Raw genomic sequence first — 14,006 nt, 5'->3', positions numbered from 1 at the left:
TATGACTTATTAAAGTAGGTAAAACAGTTTTTTCTTTGTTAAAAAAAATATATTTTTTACAAATACAAATACTAATATCCTATTATGGAAGTGATATTATGCTAATCACAATTTACCTTTTTAATAAATTTTTTAAAAAATATTTAAGAAATTTATTGTATCTTTAATATTAAGATTTTACTAATGTGTGTCCTAAGGACATACATTAATTTCCATTTTTGAAATTTTTGTTTTTGAAAATTGAAAAAATAATAACACATATTAACCGGACGCTTAATGTTATCAGTAAATTATAAAGATTAACATTTACATCATATTGTCGTGTTAACGTTCCCGAAAAAAGAAAAAGAAAAACCAACGTCACGTACGCTAGTGCTCAGAACATCATGTACGCTATTGCTATATACTGCTTCAAATCAGACGTGACATAAAATATTTGTTAAAGGTTTGACTCAGACTGAGTGGTAGAATTAATGATTTTATCCAATAACTGGCCACGATGATTGCGCCGCCGTACGTGCACTTTCAAATATGGTAGAAGTGGGGAGTCCATTTGGGAAAAGAGAGAGACTTTGTTTTATATTAAAATGCGTAACGGTGCTTTGCTTAGAGTTCGGAGGATGCAAATTCAATTTGGTGGGAAATGATCAAAATGGAAGAGGAGAAAGAGGGTGTGAGAGAGGGTATAGGAAACAGCAAGCCAGAGAAGTTGTGTAAAAAGTTGAAACCATATATTTATTGCATATTCGCTAATGTTTGCTCTGCAGGATTCAACATAACATCCAAGGTCTCTCTAAACAAAGGCATGAGTCGTTATGTGCTTGTTGCATATGGACACACTATTGGAACTATAGCTACTGCTCTTCTTGCATTTCTGTTTGAAAGGTTACCCTTTTTATCTTTTTCTTTTTTTTATCTTTTTTTTTTTTTTTTTTTTTTTTTTTTTTTTATACGACTAACAAGGAATGAAAAAAAAAAAAAAAAACAAAACAAAGAAAAACATATTCCGCAATTTGTTTCCTTTTATAATTGCATTTGCATCACGATGTTCAGATGAGAAATTAATTAGGACAAGAACATATATATTGCTTCACAAAAAAATGCGAGCATAAATTAAATAAAAAAAGTACTCTCTTCCCTTTATTTTATTTTATTTATTTATTTCAAATTTTGATTTTTAAACATAATATAAATTAATATGATATTAAATTTATCAAAAAAATCTTGATATGAGTATGGGGCATCTTTCTTAGTGAAATTACAATATGAAAGAAATTATATCCTCAGGATAATTAATTACTATTTATTCATTGCAGGAAAAATGACAGCAAAATTAGCTTACCAATTGTACGAAATCTCTTCTTCTTGGGTCTACTAGGGTGAGAAATTGAGTAAAGCATTTGCCGGACAAAATGGGCTTCTGCCCTTTTCGGGCAAATTAATTAGCCTTTTGCCATTCTTCCCAAACTAAATAGGGAAATGCCTCTCTTTTGAAAATCGAGTTTTTCAAAATCGATTTAAGCCTTATAGTGACGTTTTCAAGGACCTATAGTGACGTTTATAAGGATCTATAGTGGCGTTTTATAACTTGATATCCATGAAATCGAGTTATAGGCAATTTTATTGCCTATAACTCGATTTTATAAAATTGCCTATAACTCGATTTCATGGATATCAAGTTACAAAACGCCACTATAGGTCCTTATAAACGTCACTATATGTCCTTGAAAACGTCACTATAGGGCTTCAGAAATTTTTTTTTTTTTAACTTGATTTTGAGAAACTCGATTTCCAAAAGAGGAGCATTTCCCTATTTAGTTTGGGAAGAAGGGAAAAAGGTTAATTAATTTTCCCAAAAAGGGCAGAAGCCCATTTTGTCCGCGTTTGCCAAATAAACAAAGTCATGTTCTTGTCCAGAGCTTGTGTTTATATTATTATCAAATAATATATAACAAAGTTTTGGTTAGTGACTAATTTTTAATTTTTAATTTTTTTTATATATAATTTAGGGCTGTATTAGGGACGACACTTTTTTATGCCGGACTAGAACAAACTTCACCAGCTTTTGCATCTGCCTTGGGCAACCTAATTCCATCAATTACCTTTATCTTAGCAGTTTTGTTCAGGTATATTATATATATGAATTAAACAAAATCTATCCTTTATATATTCGGAATACTCTTGTTTTAGATTTAATTCTTTATATATAAGATATGCATCACTTTCATGATAACGTATATTCAATCCTAAATATAAAAAGATAACAACTATCTTCTTCTCCTTTTTACTTTTTCCCTAAAAGTAAAAGGTAATAGAATTTTTAACATTGTTCTTGGAGGATGAATTTTATTGAAAGTTTAGTCATTTGGATAAGCTGTTTTAGAAAGGGCATTTTTAAAACTACATATAAGTGTTTGGCAAAAATTGTAAAATATGTGATTTGGGTCAATTCAACAATTAAATAATATATATATATATATATATTTTTATAGAACAATTAAATAATATTGACCTAAAATAGTTATTTCAGCTGGAAATTATTTAAAAGTCCTATATGCATTAACATTTCCCAATTCAATGTTATATATAAGATTTAAGTACCATCATTGAAGGGAGAAAAAAAGAAAAAGAAAAGGAAAACACAAAAAGCTAAACGTGGATGGTATATATAGACCACTGTACTTGTAGTACTTCACCCTACAATAAAAAGTAAAGAATTCTGCAGTAGATTTCTAATTTCTCTACATTTGTTCATCACTTTAAAGTTTAAATTGTGAGGTTGCTCTCACTTTACCGATTTGAGGCTTGGACAAAAGAAAGAAGATGAAGCATAGGTTAAGTACCCACTGGCACTTTAGCATGTTGCCGTCGGAGTAAGTGAGAATGTTGGGGTAGTGGGCGGCGACAACAACACAACATATAGTGAATGAAGCATTGGTGAAGGTACGATGAAGATAAAAATGAGATATATATATATATATATAGGGTTAATTTGAGGGGAGGGAGGGTTTTGAAGTTGATATGTTGGTTATTTAAGATATATTGGGGGGTGAGGGGGGGGGGAATTTAGGGATTGAAAACCCAAAAAAAAGATACGTCCTCAATATTTTCTAAGTATAGTTGTGAATTCTAAACTTGATCTTTTGGCTGTTATAAATAACAAATTCTTCAAAATTGCAAGGTCAAACAAATTGATTTTCACGTTTTTTGATAAAAACGCACATTTTTCTCTTTAAAAAAAAATGCTAAATGGACCTAATAATTCAGTTTTAAATTTTTTTTTTTCTTTATTGGGTTAACAACAATGATGATTCAAAAAATTAAGGAGAGGTATGAATTTGGTATCTTGAAGCATCTAAATATTTCAAGTTCAAACAATAAAACTTATAAGAGAATGTGTCATTTACCAATATTATCTATCATTTTATTCTTCATACTTTATCACACTTCCATCTACTGCAAGTCTACATTCTACAACGCTACTGCTACCACTTACCACACTATACCATTGTCATTGTAGTTTGTCCATAGCACCACCACACTCGTTGCCACTATGATTGTTACTATTGACGTTGTTTTCACAACCATTGCCACTATCACAACACCAAAAAAAAATATTGTCACTATCACAACCACTAAAAAAACATTATGATAACATATCATTATCACCACCATTGAGGATAAGGTTGATTGTAATAACCTTTTCCACGAGAAAGTATTTGGTATCAAATGATACCACGTCAGTGGTATTAAAATCCAATAAGTGAGAGACACGTCTAGAAAAAATAACTACCTCACCAACAAATGAAATGTAGGGAACTAACACGAAAATCACAAACCTGTGAAAAACAAAATAGAGAAAACACATGGCACAGAAAAATAATCACACGTACAAAACAGTATTTACATGGTTCGGAAATTTGTCTACGTCCACGGAGTTGCAGGGATTTCACTATTATCAGGGAAAAATATAAAGTGCGGCAGTATAGTTTTTTTTTTTTCTCTCTCTCTCTCTCTCTCTCAAAAACTACATCAAGAAACCCTAATCACCAAAACAATGGTTTCTATATCCTACGCACAGGATTCATAATGGGCTACAAAATGGGCCAAAAATTTTTCCCGCTACGGCTTGGGCCAATGCCCAAGCCTCTGCTCCATGTACTAAGCCTCAGAAAATCTCTTATTAAAAAACCATGCAACATTATTTCGGATTGGGTTGTCATCTGGATCAAACACACCTAGGCTCCACAAAACCCAACAAATCTCCCACTTGGAGACTAGTTCAATCACCAACATCAACCGCAATCCTCCAAAAACAATCCCTCATCCCTACAAATCATCCTCCTGTCCTCAAGCTAGAAGACCAACTGAAGTTGCACATAGCTTCAGCTTCTCAATATTGACACCCTTAGTCAACATGTCTGTTGGGTTCTTAGATCTACAAATCTTCTCAAGTATTACTAGCTTATCTTCAACAAGGTAAGAGATAAAGTGGTATTTTGTTTGTATATGTTTCGACTTTGAATGAAAAGTCGAATTTATAGCAAGAAAAATTGCACTCTTACTGTCACTATATAAAATGCCTATCTCTTGCTTCTTATCCAATTCATCTAAAAATCCATGTAGTCAAATAATCTCCTTTCCAGCTTCAGTTGCTGCAACATACTTAGCTTTTGTAGTAGACAAAGTAATAATCTTTTGTAGATTTGAAGCTCAGGATATAGCTGTACCACCCAAAGTAAAAACAAACCCAGTAGTACTCTTTCTTCTATCAATATCACAAGCAAAATCAGCATCTAACCCTGCAGTTTCAAACTTGCACATGTGAAACAAAAACATGTATCTAATGAACCCCTCAGATATCTCAGAATCCACTTGGCGCCCTCCCAATGCTGCTTTCCAGGCCTACTCATGAATTTGCTCACAACTCTCATTGCATGTGCAATGTCTGGCCTTGTACATACCATAACATACATCAAGTTGCCAATTGCTGAGGCATAGGGCACCTTTCTCATATGGTCCCTTTCTTCTTCTGTCTTCGGTGACTATTCTTTGCTTAGTTTGAAATGACTACCCAAGGGTGTGCTCACTAGTTTAGCTTCATTCATGTTGAACTTGTTGAGAATTTTCTTCACATACTCTGACTATGAAAGCTTCAATGTACCATTAGCCTTGTCTATAATGATTCTCATACCAAGGATTTGCTTTGTAGCTCCCAAATCATTCATTGCAAACTGTTTTGACAATTGCTTCTTTAGATTATTAATCTCCTCAATACTAGACCCTACAATGAGCATATCATCAACATACAACGGTAAAATGATGTAAGAATTGCCAAAGAACTTAATATAGCAACAGTGAGCAGCTTCACATCTCTTGAACCTAATTCTATGCATAAAACTGTCAAATTTCTTATACCACTATCTTGGAGCATGTTTTAGGCCATACAAGCTCTTTCTTAGTTTGCAGACTAGATTCTCTTGTCCCTGAACAATGAATCCTTTTGGCCGAATCATGTAAATGTCTTCCTCTATGTCACCATGAAGGAATGCCGTTTTCACATCTAATTGCTCAAGATGTAAATTTTCTACAACCACCATTCCCAGTACCAGTCTGATTGTTGACATCTTTACAACTGGATAAAATATTTTTGAGTAGTTAATGCCCTTCTTCTACTGGAACCCTTTGATAACTAATTTAGCCTTGTAATGCTTGCTACCATCATGCTCATTCTTTACCAACTTGTTGTACAAAGCCTTCTTTCCTATTGGCAATTTAGTCAATTCCCATGTCTAATTCCCCAACAAGGAATCCATCTCATCCTTCATGGCTAACTCCCACTTGCTTGAATTTTCATCCTACAAGGCTTCATCATAACATTCTGGTTGACCACCATTAGTCAACAGGAGATGATTTAGAGCGGGTGAATAACATTGTGGAGGTTTAATGGTCTTGGAAGATCTGCAGACTTTAGCTACAGGTGTACTCTGATCTACCTGTGAATCTACATTCTCCTTATCTTCTTCACCCCTTTTCTGGATAGTACTTTCAGTCAATTCATCTAAGTTGACAAATTTAAATTTCTTTTGATCTATCTCTATAACATCTAGCACTACAGTTGATCTATCCTTGTACATAACCTGTTCATTAAATATCACATTTCAATTTTTAATGATTTTTCTGTTTTGTTCATCCCAAAACCAATAGCCCAATTTCTCATCACCATAACTAATGAAAAAACATATTTTAAATTTTGTATCAAGTTTACTACGATTAGCAGAATTAATATGAACATAATAAACACAACAAAAAACTTTTAAATGGGAAAACTTTACCTCTTTACCACTCCAAACCTCTTCAAGAAGTTTGAACTCTATGGGAACTGATGGTCCTTAATTTATTAGGTAAGCTGCAGTACTAATAGCATCAGCCTAGAAAGTTTTTGGTAATCCAGCATGTAACCTCATACTCCTAGCATGCTCATTGAGAGTTCTGTTCATGTGCTCAGCCACACCGTTCTGCCGTGGTGTCCCAGGAATAGTCTTCTCCATCTTGATTCCATGTGTAGCACAATAATCATTGAACTCTCCATCTATGTACCATTCTCCATTGTTTGACCTCAAACATTTTACTTTCAGACCTATTTTCGTTTCAACCATAACCTTCTACTTCTTAAAAGTCTCAAATACATCAGATTTATTTTTTCAGAAAATAAACTCATACCTTTCTACTTGAGTCATCAATGAAAGTGATGTAATACCTTGAACCTCCAAGGGATGTAATCAGAGAAGGCCCCCACAAATCAGTGTGTTCTAACTCCATTTTTTCAGCCTTTGGTGTCCTGTCAATTTTCAAAAAGCTCACCTTTTATTTTGCTTTCCTAAGATGCAGCTTTCACACATGTCAAAATTAACGGACTTCAATTTTGTTAGTTTCCCTTTTGACGGCAGCATCTTCATCCCTTTCTCACTCATGTGATCAAGTCTGCAGTGCCATAGGCTTGTATTAGTACTTGCTTCAGCAACTGCAATTGTGTCTCTTGGACTTGAGGTCTTGTATAGAGTACCAGTCTTCTTTCCACGGGCCAATACTCTAACTCCCTTTGTAACCTTCCAAGTACCACCAACAAATAGTATTGCATGCCCTTTACCATCAAGTTGTCCAACAGAAATCAAATTCCTCCTCAAGTCAGGAATATGTCGAACCTTCTTCAGTAACCAAACAGACCCATTGGGTAACAATATCAGAACGTCTCCCATACCCACAACATCCAAGGCTGTACCATCAGCCAAATACACCTTATCGAAATCACCTGCAACATAGTTTTGTATGATTTCTTGGTGTGGAGTGGTAGGAAACAAAGCTCCTAAGTCCAAAACTCAATCATCAAGTGGGTTGTCTACTGCAAGAAGTAATGTATCTTGTACCTCTTCTGTTAGAGCATTAGTAGAATCATCTTCATTCTTCTTCTTAGGACTTTTGCATTGCCTCCTAAGGTAACCCGTTTTCCCACAATTCCAGCATTATACTTGTTGGCTTGATCTAGATTTACTTACGTTCCAATTAGAATTTCTGGATTTTGATCTGCCCAGATTTGAAATTCTGTTATTACCTCTGCCTCTTGTCTCAAGGTTTAGGGCAGAACTAGATCTTGAGGTTTCATTTGCATTTCTTCTGCGAATCTCATCAACCAGAATTAAATCTCGTATGTAATTATATTTCAGCTTTTCTTTTCCTGTAGAATTGCTTATTGCCATCCTCATTGCCTCCTAACTGTTTGGCAAAAAAACCAAAACGATCAATGCACAGATCTCATCATCAAAATCAATTTCTACATATGATAATTGATTTGTAATAGTGTTAAATTCGTTCAAATGTTGTGCTACTGATGCATTCTCTGCCATTTTCAAATTGAATAGTTTCTTCATCAGATGCACCTTGTTGTTTGCTGACGGCTTTTCGTACATAGCAGACAAAGCCTTCATCAAATTTACTGTGGTCATCTTCTTTACAACATTGTGTGCAATAGACCTAGACAGAGTTAACCTGATGACTTCTAGAACTTGTCTATTAAGAAGGGCCCATTCCTTATCCTTCATAATTGCAGGTTTTTCCCCTAGAAGCGACAAATGCAACTTCTTCCCATAAAGATAATTCTCAATTTATATCCTCCAAAATCCAAAGTTTGTGCCATCGAACTTTTCTATTCCAGACGCCTTTCCTACTTCCTTTGCCATTTCTCCCACTCAAACCTAACCTTAGGCTCTGATACCAGTTGTAGGGAATTAACACAAAATTCCCAAACTTGTGAGAAAAAAAAAAATAGAGAAAACACATGCCAAAGAAAAATAATCACACGCACAAGACAGTATTTATATGATTTGGCAATTTGTCTACGTTCACAGAGTTGCAGAGATTTCACTATTATCAGGAAAAAATACAAAGTGCGGCAATACATTTTTTTTTTCTCTCTCAAAAACTACATCAAGAAACCCTGATCACCAAAATAACGGTTTCTATATCTTGCGCACAAGATTCACAATGGGCTATAAAACAGGCCAAAAATTTTTCCCGCTACGGCTTGGGGCTATCGGCCCAAGCCTCTGCTCCCTGGACTAAGCCTCATAAATTTCCTATTAAAAAACCACGCAACATTACTTCAGGTCAAGTCGTCATCCAAATCAAATACAACAAGGATTCACAAAGCCCAACATGAAAGACATGTGTTAGTAGGTAGTTATTTTTGCACACATATCTCTTGTTTATTGGATTTTAATATGGATAACGTGGTATCATTTGATACAAAATTCTTTTTCCTTTTTTCACACCTAAAAATAGTTGAATTTTGTGTACTGAGTATGACCATTAATTACCACTATCACTACTATACCACTGAAATTCTTATTTAATTATGCTCACCAATTTGGTTGTATCCACCAATCTATTGGTTGTATTAAATTCTCAAGAATGTTGCTAAATTCTTGTAGCCAATTAAGGCTGTGTTTGGTAATAGCGGAAAAAGCTAGCTTTTAGCTAATTTGGCTTATTTTAAGTTGGACACGTGACACATTTATTATTTGCAGGGCCCACTTGCTACTTTTTCAAGAGGAAAATATCATTTGCAAGTGTTTGTGGACCCACTTGCATTACATTTTAGTTTACTTTTTTTAACACGGTTGTGGGTCCCCTAGGTTCCACATGACTTTTTCTTTTTTAATATTTTTCTATCATACTTTCAACAAAAAAACTTTTAGCAAAAAATTAAATAAGCTGTGTTAGGTTCTAAGGATTAGGAACTAATGTATTATAACTCTAATTTGTATTGTTGGCAAACCATGATCAAAACAGGTTTTAGTCTTGTTTAGACTTGCTCAAAGTATATGCATTTTATGTAAAGTTGGAATCGAGTTACTGTAGAATTTATTATGCAATTCAGTCTGGCTCGATCGATCGAGAATTAGACTCGATCGATCGAAACTCGGCAGAATGTTTTTTTGCAGAATTCTTCCAACTCAGCCCAAGTCCGTTTGACATGTAGAGTTTTATGTTTTGTCTAAAGTATAAAAGGGAAAACCCTAGCCACATTTTTTGTTGTCCATTATGTTGTGTGTGTGAATCTTTTGTAAGATCAAGAGGTGGATGCCTTCACACATACTTAGGGTTTCCAAGATTCAAGACTATGTCAAGAACTTGGTGATTGATTCAGTTGCTGCATTAAAGAGCTTAAAGAAACACAAGCGGGTGTGCTTGTATTTGCTGGAGAATCCAAGAAAGCAGGAGTCCGTGGTCTTGAAGTTTGCACGTGGTCTAAGTCCTATTGTAAAACTTTGCTTCTTTCATAGTGGATTCAGGTTTACCTTGAGGATAGTTAGGTTAAATCCTCCCTAGGTTTTTAATAGTTTGGTTTCCTAGGTCATCATATCTTGGTGTTCTTTATATTTTGCACTTTACATTGATATGATTATATGATTGTGTTAACCTAGATCTGAAATTTGGACGAAGTAATCACTTGGCTAATTTACTAGGTTAATTCAGTTGTGTTTTAAGGGGTCTAAAAACAAACAAGCTATTTCCAAACGAACCGTAAAACTCACATGGTCCAAATCACACCTTCCTCAACTATCTAATTATTTTTTTGAGAGAGTTTAAACTTATGACGTCCACTCTTGATAATACCTTTTTATTATCAGACCAAGACACCAATCGGTTTTTGGTGTAGGCGGTGATTGAACCCAGATCTCTTATTCAACTATCAAAGACTTTACCATTTAAGCTAATTAGAATCCACTCAACTATCTAATTATTATAAGAAAAAAAATCCTCAACTATCCAATTATTAATTATATGAAAAAAAAAAACCTAAAAATGTCGATGTGCTACAATTACCTTTTATAATTTATATGCTTGACATGCCCATTTGATTATTATAATTATTTACATTTTTAATGTATTTTTTAAATTTTTATATATGAACATTTTATATATTTTTTATTTTTATGAAATTGATTCAAAATAAAAAAAAATGCTAAAATTATTATCAATTTATAAATAAAAAAATTCTAAAACTATTATTAATTTATGATTAAAAATTTATAAATTGTTCTTATCATAAATTAATATATAATTTGTGTCACATTAATAACATAATAACTATTTTTTTTTTTTTTTTTTTTTTTTTTTGCGTTTAAAAGTTAACACATTATAGTAGTTTGTAAAGCCTATGTAACTTTATAGCATCTGCAACGTTACAAGATTCCAAATTATCTATTGATTCTTGATTCGTGAGCAGCTAAGTTTTGCTTGGCATATTAGGATGGAGAAATAAGAGATTTCAAAGCGTGGTTCTTGTTAAATATTAGCATTGATACACCATGTTGAATATGCTAATATAGATGCGGAAGCGAAATCATAAAATATAAAACACAATAACACACGAGGGTTACGTGGTTCAGCCTAACGACCTATATCTACAGAGGAAACCCTAAAGGGTTACATCAATAATATATTATAGTGTAATACAAATTATGTGTTACAATGAATCATAATATGTGTATATATAATAGACTAAACCCTAGACTAACAGACTTCTAGTAAAAGTAGGAGACTTGACTTGCACACAAAGTAGAATTAGGCTTGAGCCTATGCTAATGGGGCTAATATATCTTTAACACCCTCTCTCAAACTCAAGATGGAAGCTTGATGAAATCTTGAGATTTGATAAGGTTGAGAAGATCTCTTGAATGGAGTTTGGCTCTGTGACAGTAGTTTGAGGAAGGCAATGGTCTTGCAGTGTTGATGCGACTTCTAACAGTGGCTTGACTATACCGGAGAGTTTTGATGGCAGTAGTAGGAAGCCAAATAAGCCAACGAAGATGAACATAGAGCAAAAAAAAAAAAAAAAAAAACCATGGAAGACAAAGATTGCTCTTAAATATACCATAAGGATAGAAAACCATGGCTATAAGAAGGTGGCTCTGATACTATATTAAATATTAGCATTGATACACCATGTTGAATATGCTAGTATAGATGTGGAAGCGAAAGTATAAAGTATAAAATACAATAACACACGAGGGTTACATGGTTCAGCCTAACGGCCTACATTTTCGGAGGAAACTCTAAAGGACTACATCAATAATATATTATAGTGTAATACAAATCCTGTGTTACAATGAATCATAACATATGTATATATAATAGACTAACCCTAGACTAACAAACTTCTAATACAAGTAGAAGACTTGGCTTGCACACAAAGTAGAATTAGACTTGGACCTATGCTAATGAGCTAATATATCTTTAACAGTTCTCAAGCCAAGATATTGGGAATTGTTGTTGCGTTTTTTGGTGCAGCACTCGTGACCCTATACAAGGGTATCACTGTGATTTCTCTCCATACTCGGCACTCGAATCAACCTGTGACCGCATCAAAAGCATTCATAGACAAGGAGTCCATAAAGGGCTCCCTCATGCTTGTCACTTCTTACGTTTCATTGTCAGCTTTCTACATCCTACAGGTAATTCTGAGTTGATATTTACAAAATAAATTGTTTTATACAACTAATTCATTATAGAAGTGATCATTGCAATTGGAGGCCACTATGCCTTATGTTCACTATGTTAAACATACTTGTATTATACTAACAAGGATTACAACCACATATATTGGAAACTAATGCATGTTCGAATTTAAATTTGAGAAAAGATTCATAAAATTATAAACTAATACGCATATATGACTATTGCAGACAATTACAATTAAGATGTATCCAGCACCAATAAAACTTACATCATTAACGTGCTTATCGGGTGCTATACTCTCCACTATCATGACAGCAATTTTGGATCATAAATCTTCATCATGGAAATTGTCATGGAACATCAGCCTTCTTGCTCCAATTTACAATGTAAATTTTTGAATGCCACACCCATCTTTTCCTATTTCCAGAGATTTGAGAAAAGCTAATTCTATAGTAATTTTTTTTTTCAGGGAGTTGTGATTTTTGGAATTACAGTATATGTTCAAACATTGGCAATTAGACTAAAAGGACCGGTTTTCATGACAGCGTTTAAACCATTGTCCACATTAATAGTAGCCATTATGGGACTACTAATTTTAGGAGATGCTTTATACATTGGAGGGTAAGTTATATATATTGATTCTTGAGATAGCTTTGGTGAAAAAGGAGTATTCTAAGGGGAAAAATGTCAAAGGTATAAATTTAGAATTAGTAATTCTTATACTCTCCACTTTGATTAATCCCAGTGTTATTGGAGCTACCTTGATAATTCTTGGACTGTACGCCACTATGTGGGGGAAGGAAAAAGAGAAGGTGGAGAAACTGTCGAAGGAAACCCTGTCCGAGCAAGTTAATGAAATCAACCAAGAGAAGTAATAGAGAGGTAGATAAATTTGTATTGGAATTGTACATTATCGGCTAAGGATATTATAATCACTTTATTTTAAAATTTTGCCCAAATGCTAGCTAGTATATATCATACAAACCTCCGCACCAAAAAATGCATCGGAGTTTTTATCTGATTTTTTCTTAACTCTATTATCTACGGGACAGATTTTGGCTCTAAAAGATGCATTGGAGTTTTTATCTAATTTTTTCCTTCAATCTATTATCTACAGGACAAATTTTGGCTCCAAACTAATTTGAAAATATTATTTTCAACCCATTACGTGACAAATCTATTAGACTATCTATTTGTATTATTTAAACAAGTCACATAAATCATTAAAAAACCTTATGACTAAAACTACACAAAAATGATCACTTTAATTGTCACATCATGATGTGGAGCAAGATAACCTAAAATTAGTTTGGAGTCAACCTTTTTCCGTATCTACTCGTAAATAGACGTGGAAAAGCAAGTTGAGATTCGCCAACATGACCCAAACTCAAAGGAAAATACCCTACTTGAACCTAAAGGTTGACAAGTGACCCAACTCGTCTTTTCTTTTCTTTTCTTTTCTTTTATTTTATTTTTTAACAAGTGAACCTAACCCAACTTGGTTAACCTGTGACCTGATTTGTTTGTTAAAAATAATTTTGTGTAAAAAAAAAAATTAAGATATATATGGTTGGTTTACTTGTTTATTTTGTGCTTTATAGTGCATAACTCAAAACTAAATTCACAAATATAATGCATGAGATTATTATTAATTTTTTTTTAATAAAAAGAATTAATTTTTATTAAATTTTTTGGGATAATGAAGTTATATATAGACATGTATGAGAAGTATTCATAAGTGTGAAAAAAGTGAAAGCAAAGTATATCAATAAAATTGACATAAATTATGGATACTTTGGCTTATATTTTAACAGTTCATAGCCAAAATAAAAAATTATATTTCCTGGAATGTGTGTTACTTAACAATGACACGATATTCATAAAAGAAGCAATATATAAATACATAAACAATCAAAATTTGATGTATATTTCCCTATTAAAATAGAGTGCCAACCACATTGCATCTAAAATTAAACACAATTATT

At 33.3% G+C, this 14,006-nt stretch overlaps 1 pseudogene; it reads left to right on the top strand.

The window, feature by feature from the left end:
• Positions 1-620: 620 nt before the first annotated feature.
• LOC126721665 (WAT1-related protein At5g07050-like) lies at positions 621-12,896 on the top strand (annotated as a pseudogene).
• The last annotated feature ends 1,110 nt before the right edge of the window (positions 12,897-14,006 follow it).

This window comes from Quercus robur, chromosome 4 (genome assembly GCF_932294415.1).
Source record: "Quercus robur chromosome 4, dhQueRobu3.1, whole genome shotgun sequence".
NCBI classification, from domain to species: Eukaryota; Viridiplantae; Streptophyta; class Magnoliopsida; order Fagales; family Fagaceae; genus Quercus; species Quercus robur.
This window is presented reverse-complemented; position numbering and strand designations above follow the sequence as displayed.